This window comes from Cervus canadensis, chromosome 19 (genome assembly GCF_019320065.1).
Source record: "Cervus canadensis isolate Bull #8, Minnesota chromosome 19, ASM1932006v1, whole genome shotgun sequence".
In the NCBI taxonomy this organism is placed as follows: domain Eukaryota; kingdom Metazoa; phylum Chordata; class Mammalia; order Artiodactyla; family Cervidae; genus Cervus; species Cervus canadensis.
In genome coordinates, this window is record NC_057404.1 from 43,537,815 (window position 1) to 43,550,749 (window position 12,935).

General features: G+C 36.8%; 1 protein-coding gene across 5 annotated transcripts in view; it reads left to right on the top strand.

Moving 5' to 3' along the window:
* TET2 (tet methylcytosine dioxygenase 2) overlaps positions 1-12,935 on the top strand; it is a 126,181-nt gene that overhangs the window by 415 nt on the left and 112,831 nt on the right. The window contains exon 1 of one of the 5 annotated variants that reach the window (XM_043438858.1): positions 542-673. The exons of the other annotated variants lie outside the window; for them this stretch is intronic. The gene's annotated coding sequence lies outside the window, so the exon portion shown is untranslated. Of the gene's footprint in view, positions 1-541; positions 674-12,935 lie in introns of those variants that run through there. 5 annotated transcript variants of the gene reach the window in all.

Consider the following 12,935-nt stretch of genomic DNA (forward strand, 5'->3'; position numbering starts at 1 on the left):
TTGTGTGTGCTCTCCCTCCTGTTCATGAATGTTCGTGCCCTCCTCACGCAGAAAAACTTACCTTTGTGAGTCCGGCCGGCCGCTTTCCCGGCCTTTTATGCTCCGGAAAGTGATTTTTGTCCCTGCTTTCCTTGCTAAACTAGTTCAGCTGTCGGGGGGCACGACTTTCCCCTTGACTCTTCCCCCACCCGCTCCCTCGGGGGAAGGCAGACGAGCCCCGGGGGAATCCTCACCCACCCCCGGGGAGCACTCGGACCGGGCGCTTTTCGACCCTTTTCTCCGCTGGGGGTCTGGATCTGAGTGTGCGTTTGCGTCCGCCCCCTTCTGCCGGCCCCGCGTCCCGTTTTCGGGGGGCCGCGCTCGGCGAGTGTCACGGCGAGTGGAACAGGAGTCCACTCGGTCGGGGGTTGTTGTGGTTTTGTTTTGGTTTTTTTTTTTTTTTCCTTCTCCCCCTCCTGAAGTCCGCGGGTTTTGTTAGCGCTGCGGAGCCGAGAGAGGAAAGAAGAGTTTCTCGGCTTCCCCAGCCAAGACCCGAACCCCACTTTTCTCAAGGTCCATCAGCTCTGCGATGGGCTGTACCTTCCAGCGTGGGGGAACGTGTGTGAGAGCATTTGTGGGCAAATCTGCGTCCTGGCTTTGTGCTTCTCCCAAATCCGCTTCGTCGGGTTCACCGGTAAGTGACAGGCAGACACAAAGGCAGGCGCAGGCCGGGGGAGGGGGCAGGCGGCGGGCGCGGGCACGGGGGGAGAGCGGAGAGGGGAGACTGCAAGGTCAGGGGCGCAGAAAGAAATGAAACCCAATCCCAGGAAAGAAACGGAGACGCAGAGAGCAGATTTCTTACAGTCGCATCCAAATTTCTTTCTTCGCAGTTCTCTGGTCTTTTTATCTTTCTGCCTTTCTCTGTGTCTCCCTTTTCTCCTCCCGTTTCTTCCCGTTCTTCTTCTTTTTCTCCTTCTTCCTTCACTCCTTCTTCCTTCACTCATACATGACTCTTGATCAATCTTTTTCATGGAGGCTGCTTTTCTAGTGATACTAAGCTAAGTTTCTATGGAGAGTTTTCTATCTGTGGCAAAATAAAGTGTGGGCTGGATAGACTGCTGGGAAGGTCGAATGTGAAATTTACGTGAAATTTACAGGCTATTGCCCTCATGACATACTTTTAATTGTATTGAGTGAGTTTTTTACCTCCTCCTTGTACTGTTTAGGAATTGAAAAGGGGTCATTTTCCAGTCGTTTAAAATTTAGTAAAATATTTTTATATTTGCCTGTCTAGGGAGTAGAATACAGCCACAGTTTAAAATCTTGAATCATACATCATGCTTTTCTTTCTCCAATCAGGGATAGATAATGGCAAATCCAAATCCAAAAATATTCATCAATAAATAATCCAACATAAGAGTAAGATTCTATCTTAGGGACAGTTGGAAATGTATATAGGAAAGATACTGGCTATGGTTTGGTTTGATTTAAGACTGTGGGTATTGTTGCCTGGCTAATGAAATCATTATATTTGCATTTTAATGGAAAGTCGAAATACTGGAGGGGAGTTATATTCTTTTCCTTGTTTGCTTGTGTGTTTCATAATAGGTTTGAAGTAGAATATACATTTCAACATAATAAATACTGATATTTCAATGCTCTTAAACAGAGAAGTGTTAGTGAAAGATTGGGAAGTCAAACAAGTTTAAAAGTCATGTGTACGATTAAAAGATGGATGGGGGAAAAACGCAATAATGGACATTGCTCCATAAATCGCATCTCCAAAACTACTTGTCCTTAGTAGTTCACTTTGTAACTCTACATCTTGATCTCTGGAAAGCAGTTAAGTTTAATCGTTGTAGAGGCATGATTACAAGGGAGACATGTTACTCATCTTTGTGGAATAGAAACAGCTCATTTGGTTGTTCTTATTTGTACTCAGATAATAAAGAAAACACTAAAAGAGTTTAGCAGAAATGCTTACTATCTGTTGAGAAAACTGTGGTTAATTATCCCAGCAATTCAGAATTTAAAATATATAATTCCTTTTGCCAAGAGTAGTATCTAACTACTTTGGGGGGACTTTTCCAATGTTGTATATACTGTCTTCAGGCTATTCAACTAGTAATAGATATAATATTTGCTGCTCATGTTGATAAATAAGAATATCTAGATTGGTTAATCATTTTGAATGTGACCATGAAGGCCTGTTCTTTCCCAGCATCCAATTTAGACTCTTTTCTGAAAGTAACTGCTAATGAATATTGTATGAGGGACTTCAATGATTATAAGAAGGACCTGTGCATATTATTCATCAATCCAAATAAAAGTGCTTTCTCTGTTATTAGAAAAATTACTTGAATTACTATGGAATAGTTTACAATGAAAGATATAATCTCAGCTCTTTGTTTACCATATTTGTGAAAGTCAGTGCTACTTGGATTCACCAAAAATTTCACAGCTTGGCCTGTTTTGGGTAATCGAATTTTATTGGAGTCATAGTGGAGAATAACAAGATAGATAATTTTTCTTAAACTACAGTAGTTTTGCTTATGTTTAAAAATTAAGCTAGTGGTTAATGAGAAATTAGCTTGGAATAAGGGAAGTCTCTTGTCTTGTTTAAATTCACACATTTACCAAACTTCTTAAGGCTCCAATTAGGTCTGGTCTCCTGCTGGTCCATGCTAGGAGCCAACAGGATTGATGGAATTTTGATTCAGTGGCACATGGACCTAGACATTGGCAAGTCTGTGTCACTCCCAGCAAGTGAAATGCAGCTGCCCAGGAGTTGTTATGACAGACTTCCAGAGTTCTGTTTGGGCACTAGACTTATATTAGATAACAAAGACTGGAGTTAATGTTTTGGTTTCACTTGTTGGAGTTAGAATTTCTCTATCAATTAGAATTTCTCTATCAATTTCTCCAGTGCTCCACCCATACACAGTGCTGTAAGCCAGATGTCACTGTTGAAATGTATTTCCTTATTTGCTGACTCATTAAGAAGTTCTTATGATTCACAGAAACACCTGACCTTCTTATTTTTCATCCTGCCCCAAATCCAAGTTAGTATGTTCTTATGAATTCTCAAATTACCATAAAATGTTCTCAAAAGCTATAGATGTTTGACAGCTTTTAGAATGTCTAATATTTAGAAAGTGTTCAATCTGCTTTTCTCTGCCCTAATTCCTTCTACTACAAGAGTTCAATTGTTGTCTTTGTTGTTGATGTTGTCGCTAGTTAGAATTTATTAGTCTTACCTAGCCATCTTCACCAGGAAGAGACTTCTTTTGTAAACAACCATGCAGTCTGTTCTACTCTAATCTGAGTCATGGAGACAGGTTAAAACTTTGAATCAGCTAGCTGTCAGTGATGGTTCATGAAAGTAACATTTTCTCAACTATTAGGCCATCACTGCACAGTAGTTCTTAAGAGTAGTAAAGGCACCAGTAGCAAGAAAATATCTCTTAATACAATTGGAGTCCTAACTGTGGGAGAGTAAGGTTGCCAAGTAGAGCTGGTGGTTATCTTGGAAACTGTGTTGAAGAACACAACCACAAATGATTTTGCCAAATATACAGTATTTACTTGGTCTAGATCTCCAATTTCTACTTTGATTCACTGCCAAAACTCAGTGAATACTGTGGCATTAAGAAGGTTACATAGTGCATCTGTTGGTTTGGTATGTTGTAGGAGAGAAGAGTTTCAGAAAGGAAGAGGGTAAAGCAATACACCTGAATCATGTGTGACTACCAGCCAAAAAGAATTGTGTGTATTTGCTTATTTCCAGCATTGTTCTTATCCTAAATTGTGCACTGCAGAAAAATCCTAAGATAGACATACAATACTTTCTCAGTAAAATAGATTTTTGGTTGCCCATTCCAAAATAGTAAATTCTATCAGCTTTCATTTATACCTTTTCCATTTGTCATGAAATGCAGTTAAATGTGCCAGGTTTCAAGAAGTATAAATAGATGGTAGGTGGATTTTCAATATTTTGTGTAAAAATAAGTTCAGTGATAATGTCAACCTACCTGCAGTATTAAGAATTTGGAAATCAATATTTTATACTTACTAAGGGTTGTTCCTCAAACTGACTTGAATTCAAGCTTTGGATCATCTGAGAATTAAGTAAAAAGATGAGTGAATTGGTATGAAGTGTTTTGGAGGACAATTTAGGACATAAAATGGAGTGATTGCTTCACTAAAAATACCATAAATGTTTCTTTCAAGTTAGATTTATGTCTGTTGAAAGATTTATGTTCTGAGAATAGCATTGAAACATGTATATTATCATATGTGAACTAGATCTCCAGTCCAGGTTCAATGCATGAGTCAGGGTGCTTGGGACTGGTGCACTGGGATGACCCTGAGGGATGGGATGGGGAGGGAGGTGGGAGGGGGGTTCAGGATGGGGAATGCATTTATACCCATGGCTGATTCATGTCAATGTATGGCAAAAACCACTACAATATTGTAAAGTAATTAGCCTCCAATTAAAATAAATAAATTCTAAAAAAAAGACTTATGTTCTATGTCTTTTTATTCCCTAATAGAATCTATTGGTATACTACTAAGTCAAGGTTTAATTGGTTGGGGGTCAGAGGTGGTGGGGTGAAGGTGTTCAGAGGGTACTAACTTCCAGTTGTAAAATGAATAAGTGCTGGGTTGAAAGCATAGTGTGGTGACTATAGCCAGCAATACCCTTTTGTATATTTGAAAGTTGCTCATAACTATGTGAGGTCATGGATATATTAACTAATCTTATTGTGGTAATCATTTCCCAATATATACCTATTACAGATTGTTACATTGTATACTTTAAGTGTATACAATGTTATTATATGTCAGTTACTCTAAATAAAAGCTGAGGGGGAAAGATATAATGAATAATGTAGAAGTAGCTAAAAAGTATAATTTAATTAGAAAATGTGTAGTCTATTCTCAATAAGTAAAAGGTCTTTGGTGATACTGATGATGAAAGTAATGATGCTGCTTTTTCCTTAAATGTAACTTCTACAGGTTATGGTAGTTGTTCCATAAAAGCCATCCATCATAAGCATACAGTTGAATGATGTTTAGTAAATTTATATTTTTAAATTGAAATTTTTATTGAGCTAGTTGTAGATTCACATGCAGTTGTTTGAACTAATAATTGGACATGGACATTCTGTCCAGTATTCCCCAGTGGTAACATTTTGCAAAACTATAGTATAATATCCCAGTCATGAGACTGACATTGATGTAGTCTACCAACCTTACTCAGATTTGACTTGAATGTTTGTATATGTGTATATTTCATTCTATATACCATTTTATCACATGACCAGATAATTTTAAACATTTCCCCCCCCTGAAAACAGAAGTTTAACACAGTTTTACTTCATCAGTCGTGTGCTTGTGCTACCATGGCTTATCAAAAATGTGTATCAGAATATAGGCTTTTGTTTACTCAAATGTTTTTTTGCTAAAAATATTTTAAGTTGTTTTAATGTTTTATGACATTTCAAGTTACATCATTTGATTCTCATCACAACTCTAGAGATAGGTGGTGGTGGTGTTATCCCTATCTCTGGAGAGGAAACTAATGCACAATGAGATTAAATAACTTGCCCAAGTTCATACAGCCAGTACATGTCTTAGTTAGGATTTGAATTTAAGCGGTCTGTGTCTGGAGTCAGTATTTTAACCACTATACTATACCACCAGTAATAATAAACATGTTTTGGTAACATAGGCTGTGTAGGGAAAGTCATAAAAGGAGACTTAAAATGCATGCAACTATCTACACAAAAACTTGTCCCTGAATATCCGTAGCAGCATTATTAACAACATACATGTGAAATAAGTTTGAGGAAAGAAACTGGTCTACAGAAGTCTTTGTGATGCCAAGACAAGTGGGGAAAAGAATATGAACATTGATGGCTCTCCATGTTTTGCTACATATAGCCAGTCTTTACAAACACCAACAAAATTTTACAGATTGTTAATGGTAAAATGAGTTCAGATTTTTAGGAATAGCCCCTATGAAATTAGGACATTATTTTTGACACACAGGAATTACTTGGGGTTGGCTTTATTTTAATTTCTAACTTTATATACTTCTAGATACCAAACATTCTTCTTGTTAAGCAGTACTTCTTTCCCTTTTATTCTGTTGAGAATGATGCCAGTTGGGTCCCTTACCTTGGCATCATGACTGTTAACAGCTCCGGGGGAAGAGCCAATGATCTTGAAACATTCAGCTTTAATAATGTGCGCTTGTTGTTATACTCAATGAGGACATGTCTTGGCTTCATGTAATTACTGTAATCATTACTTTTTCAAGGAATAGCTATAGAGATGACCCAGAGATACCTTTTAAGAATATGATTATAACATTTACTGGTAGGTTTGTTGTATATTTGTGCCAGGTTCATGTTAGACACTATTGTTAGAACCTTTTAACCTGTCAAGAAGTTGACATAGTGATTGTGCAGTTCAGTTCAGTCACTCAGCCATGTCTGACTCTTTGCAACCCCATGGACTGCAGCACACCAGGCCTCCCTGTCCATCACCAACTCCCAGAGCTTGCTCAAATTCATGTCCATTGAGTTGGTGATGCCATCCAACCATCTCATCCTCTATCATCCCCTTCTCCTCCTGCCTTCAATCTTTCCCAGCATCAGGGTCTTTTACAATGAGTCAGTTCTTCGCATCAGGTGGCCAAAGTATTGAAGTTTCAGCTTCAGCCTCAGTCCTTCCAGTGAATATTCAGGACTGATTTCCTTTGGGATTGACTGGTTGGATCTCCTTTCTGTCTAAGAGACTCTCAAGAGTCTTCTCCAACACCCGTTCAAAAGCATCAATTCTTTGGTGCTCAGTTTTCTTTATAGTCCAACTCTCACAAATCCATACATGACTACCAGAAAAGCCATAGCCTTGACTAGATGGACCTTTGTTGGCAAAGTAATGTCTCTGCTTTTTAATATACTGTCTAGGTTGGTCATAGCTTTTCTTCCAAGGAGCAAGTGTCTTTTAATTTCATGGCTGCACTCACCATCTGCAGTGATTTTGGAGCCCCCAAAATAAAGTCTGTCACTGTTTCCATTGTTTCCCCATCTATTTGCCATGAAGTGATGGGACCAGATGCCCTGATCTTAGTTTTCTGAATGTTGAGTTTTAAGCCAACTTTTTCACTCTCCTCTTTCACTTTCATCAAGAGACTCTAGATCCTCTTCACTTTCTGCTATAAGGGTGGTGTCATCTACGTATCTGAGGTTATTGATATTTCTCCTGGCAGTCTTGATCCCAGTTTGTGCTTCATCCAGTCCAGCATTTCTCATGATGTACTCTACATATAAGTTAAATAAGCAGGGTGACAATATAAGCCTTGATGTACTCCTTTCCCAATTTGGAATCAGTCTGTTGTTCCATAGCCAGTGACTGTTATGGAAAGCAATAAGGTAGAATATAGGTCTGATCTTTCTTATGGGAGAGAAGAGTAGCTTATTTGCTTCTACCATCTCTTATTTCTTGTGACACTTTATGAACCACCTCAGCTGATAGTATATTTTCATGCTATTTTTATTATAGTCAAAAAGCTATTCACTGAATTTGAGTGTAATATTCCATCTTTGCTTTTCTAAAGTGGAAGTCAAAGCTGCTCAGTTGTGTCTAGCTCTTTGTGATCCCACAGACTATACAGTCCATGGAATTCTCCAGGCCAGAATACTGGAGTGGGTAGCCTTTGGCTTCTTCAGGAGATTTTCCCAACCCAGGGATCAAAAACCCAGGTCTCCCCCATTGCAGGAGGATTCTTTACCAGCTGAGCCACCAGGGAAGCCCAAGAATGCTGGAGTGGGCAGCCTATCCCTTCCAGTGGATCTTCCCGATACAGGAATTGAACCAGGGTCTCCTGCAAATTCAGGCAGATTCTTTACCAACTGAGCTATCAGAGAAGCCCATGAAGGATACACTATATTCAAAAGAAAAACAGTGGGCTGTGGATATTTGCTGATGGAATGACTGCTCTCTTCAGAGAGAACATACTTGCCCATGGTCAAACATAGACAGTAGATCTCCCACAAAGGTATACCATACATAGTGTTGAAGCCTTTCATTTCCTGCTTTTGCAGTTTTGAGATTTATTAAATTTGTGGATGTCACAAAGTAATAATAATTTTAATTACTATTGTCATGATTCATTAGTTATTGCTAAAACTTGCCTCATCATGTCTTTTCCTTGATAGAATATTAAATACCATTTCTATGATTAGATTATACTTTAATGGAAACTATTCACCCAACTCTCAGAGTTTTTATTATTTCTCCTCAAATTAATTTTTTTTAATCTAGCAATGGATAAAAAAAAGGCTTCAATAGTAGTAATGAAGCCTAGAGGATATAATGTGATCTATCTCTGAGTTATTTCTCCTATTTTTCATTCCTCTCTGCATTGAGAAACAAGAGTACTTAATTATTATTTTTAAAATACCTTAATTATTAGCTGTGCTGATTCTAAAGTAAAGCACAAGAATCTAAAAATAATGCAATGACACCACACCCAGATTCCATCCCTAACCTACTGTCTTGTTCCTATTAATTTATTTTTTAATGTTTGTTCTTTCAGCACTTTTTCCATTTTTGTTTGAAGTTTCTTACTTTGAAGCCACAGAATTTTCGTATTTGCCATTGGCTATAACCTTCTGTCAGTTCTTTTATAACCTTTCATGATTTTTGTATTAAAAGGATTACTTTTGGACTCCCACTAATTAGTTTGGATCACTATTAGCTTTTTGTTTGTCTTACTGTGTACATCATAACAGAACAAGAAATCATTTCTGCAAATACAGTGATAGTTCATAAAATTAGCGTGAGCCTCTAAAAAAGTGAATTCAGTTATTAGGATATTAATTTACTTTATGTTCATATTTTCATGTGCCAAACATAACTAATAAAAGGGAAAAAATACCATAAATGGATACTTTCAAACATGAGGGAAGAACATACAATGATGTATGTCAATTATTTCTCTTTAAAACAGGAAAAATTTTAAAAAGTATGAAGGAAGAACAAATCTTCCAACCTGAAAATACTCACCACATAAATTATTTTTGTAAAAGGAGAAGCAGGTACAGTTCAGCAAGAAAGCATGCATTCTAAACTTTGCATTCTAGATTTCATCTATCTTTATTGTAGTCTACTCACCTAAATGTTTTTTTTTCTCCTGTGAAGTTATACTATATATAACACTGAAATGAAAGCAAAGTTGTATTTTAATTTTTGAATTATCTACCACATTTAGCTTGGAGAAAAACATATTGACCAAAAAGAAAGCTAGTAAACATTTTACTAATAGCTTACAAAGGTAAAATAACTATGACATAATTAATGTCTTTCTACCAGAAATCAAAATTAGAAAGGACATTTGGTTAACCTTAGGGAAGTAAAATTTCAATATATTGAAACATTTTAAATCAAGCATATAGAAGATATAGGACATGGTATTTTAAAATGACTGAAGAACATATATGAGGTTTTGCTGAAGTCAGTATTTTTTTTTAATAGTTTAATTTACTACTGACAATTTGCATCAGTATTTTTGCATTGTTATAATTTGTCATGTTTCAAGTAATCCTGAAGATTATGGGAAACTTTTCATATGTAGGAATAAAAAGGTTGGTTGTTGACATTGTCAGTTTCCTCTAATATTGGTAAGAATTTACCCTCCTTAAGGAATAGAGTTTGTTTTCTGTTAACAAACCCATTGAAAAGTTACAATGAGTATAGTGAGGGTGAAATTTAAAAGAAGACAGGTGGAAAACTAAATTGTATTTCTGTTCACTCAGATGAAGCTATTGGATACTTTCCTCTGAAAGGATCATATTGTAATTTTATTTGGATGTAGAATTGTTACTTTGCAAACAGTTTGCCTACTTAGTGTCTTAGTAGTTGTTGTGTAATGCTATCTTTTATAATAAGAAAAACAAGAAGTCTTGAAAGGAGGAAGAAAGTGCATTCAGAATGCCCTGTTGAGATTACAAAACTTGCCCTAAATTTAATTAGGCAGGCAGTTAATTTTGATCATGTCCTAGGTCAGGAGCTACTTAAAGAAGAAAAGAAATGTGATGGAGATTGGTCATTTCCTCCAGTTCTTCTGCCCACTACTCTTTTTTTTTTTTTGCAGGGGGCAGGGGTTGGAGGGAGAGAAAAAAAAAAACCTCCCTTAGGAATAATTCCTTGATACTCACATGCTCTTTTTTTAGGGCCAGAGAAATAGGAGGTTTCTCTTTGGAGCTTGTTGACACTTTCTCGCCTTGCGATTACACGCGGTCACATCAACATTTGACACGTGGGTTCCGTGCGCATGGCAGCGCTATTTACAAACACCATCCAGGGATTCCAGAGACTTATGTAACAGCTGAGAGTACGGGCTTTGTGTGTCCGTGAGCGCGGAGGAATCAAGCAATTTTATTCATAGTGGAGCAGCCGTTGTCTGGCTCTGATGGGGTCCTGCATCAAAGTTCACCGAAGTCTAGGTCTGGAACTACCCAATATGCAGCTTACCGGAGCCTCAAAGGCTGTGCCTTAATATAGGATTACTCTCTTCTTTTCCCCTCCCCCTCCTGCAGCAAACGGAATCCGTTATGCCAAACTTTTGTGTGTGTGTGTGTTTTCGAAATGTGGGCAAATTGTGTCTTGGTTCTGGTTGTAATTTACTTCTGCCACTTGTGACAGAAATGCACATTCCTGCCACCCAGTCTCACAAATGCTTTTTTTTTTTTTTTTCCGAAAAATATTTTCTTATTTGTAAGCAACTTCAAATGCGAGAGAATTGGTAAACTGACTTGGCAACTCGACCCTGTGACCACAGAATAATCAGGAAAACGGTTGTTTGATCATCCTCCATATCCAGTTCAGTTGTACCCACCCCTGTCCTTTCTCACCTCCCTCTTAAATTTCCCATTATCACACCTCCCTCAGCCCTCTTCCATCTTAAGTTACATATCAAGACATGGTATTTCTTTTTTAAGTTAGATTTCAATACTTAGGGTATTGTTCTTCTTTTCCCATATTGCTTTTAAGAGTTTTTCATTTATACTTATCATTTTTTTTAAAGTCTCAAGTCAAAAATAATTAAAACACCAAGAATTTGTGTCTCATCCTGGGTACCTGATATATGTTTCCTGGTGCTTTTTTTTGTCCTCATTGTAAATTGTAAATTGACTGGTTGGAATTTTTTAAATATGAGTAAATTTTCAGTCCTTTTTTGGTTGGAATTTTAGGATCTTTTTTGATGGATGTCATCACTGATTATCCAAAAATAGAAACCTTGCCTAACAAAGAATTGAAATTAAATCATCAAAAAAATAAACTTGTAGTTACTTTAAAAGTTGGGCTGTTTGAACTCTTCTTTCATAGAATTTTTTTTCTAATCATACTATCTTTCTAAAAAGAGGAATGATCAGAATCTTTGAAATGTGGTACTGTAAATGGGAGGAATTTAACTTTTCAAAATAAAGAATTTTCTCCCCAAGAGATAAACCAAACACCAAGGAATGTTTGGTATAAGAAGTTTAGGTATGGAATAATTTAGAGGTTATGTCTTCCAAGTCTATTATTTACCTATGAGATTTAGAAATTAAATTTGAACTGTTTAACAGCTGGATGTGCTGTTTTTTAGAAGAAATTATCAAGAGAGTGACTAATTTAACCAACATAAGGAAATCTGAGAATAGGTATTTTTCATTTTTTCTTGCTGAGTAAAATTTCCTTCTAAATTTGAAGATATATAACTTATTTAGTGGTTATAACTTATTATACTTTTCTAATACATTAAGATTTAGTGAATTTAGATTATAAGCTTTAAAAATTACTTTCTTTTTTTATTTGCATGCTTATCATTGTTTTGACCTGAAGATGATGTATTTATTTTAATTGCCCTTGATCCAAATAGTGAAAGTTTGTGTGAAAGTACTTACGCGTAAACTTTCTTACTAAAAGCATTACCATGTCTGAACACTATTGAGCTTTCATAAGGAGGATCTTAGCCTATGTTAGAACATTACCATTTTCCTCTCTTCTTATACCTTTATGGACAGTAAGTTATATCTGGTTATAAGCTGAATCTGCTCAGAATTTGATAAAGGTTATACATTGATTCGTTTCTGCTAAGAAAGGGATTAAATATAACTTTGTATTTTTGTTTCACTTGAAGCTTCAAGCATTCAGTAAACATTTATTCAATAGGTGTGCTTCCTTCATGAAGGTGAGATAAATAGCAATTGTCTCTGTGTTATAAAAGGTTAAAATGGTAGATCAAACGTGAAAGATACCTAGCAAGATACAGTGTGGGAATTTAGGTTGTTTTCTCTTTCCAACAACTATTGAGAGCATGTGTTTGCACATGCATGTGTGTTTTCTCTCATTCAAAAAGTTTTTGGACTTCTGAGTTAATTCCTCTTTGGTAGGAATGATTTAGTAAAACTGTCTACAAATATAAGATTTTTAAAAAATTGATGTCATACATTTTCCCAAATATCATGAAGGTGAAAAATCCCCAGGGACTTTTATAGAAACTACTTTTATATGGTTCCTTAGAAGACAGTTGAGGAATCACATAGGCGCTCACACATAAAACAAACAGCTGGTGTGGTGATGTTAAAATTGGCCAGGGTGTTCCCTCTAGTGTAGGAGTCCTAGGTCATAATGATGCCTTCCCATGTGGTCAAGCACACATGGCTTTCATGTTTACACACACAGTTCCAGAATTCTGAACACCAGTGATGCAACAGTGGGGGAAGGGGTGATCTGTATCTCACAAACTGTTTCATGACCTGGGTCATGAATATTGATACAGAATAAGAAAGAACTGATTGTGATAAAATGTTCCTGGAGGGGAAATAGAGTAGATACTTAATGCAGGCTTCCTCCCCTCACCCCCCAACCTCTAGATTGTTTATTTTAAACTATCATTA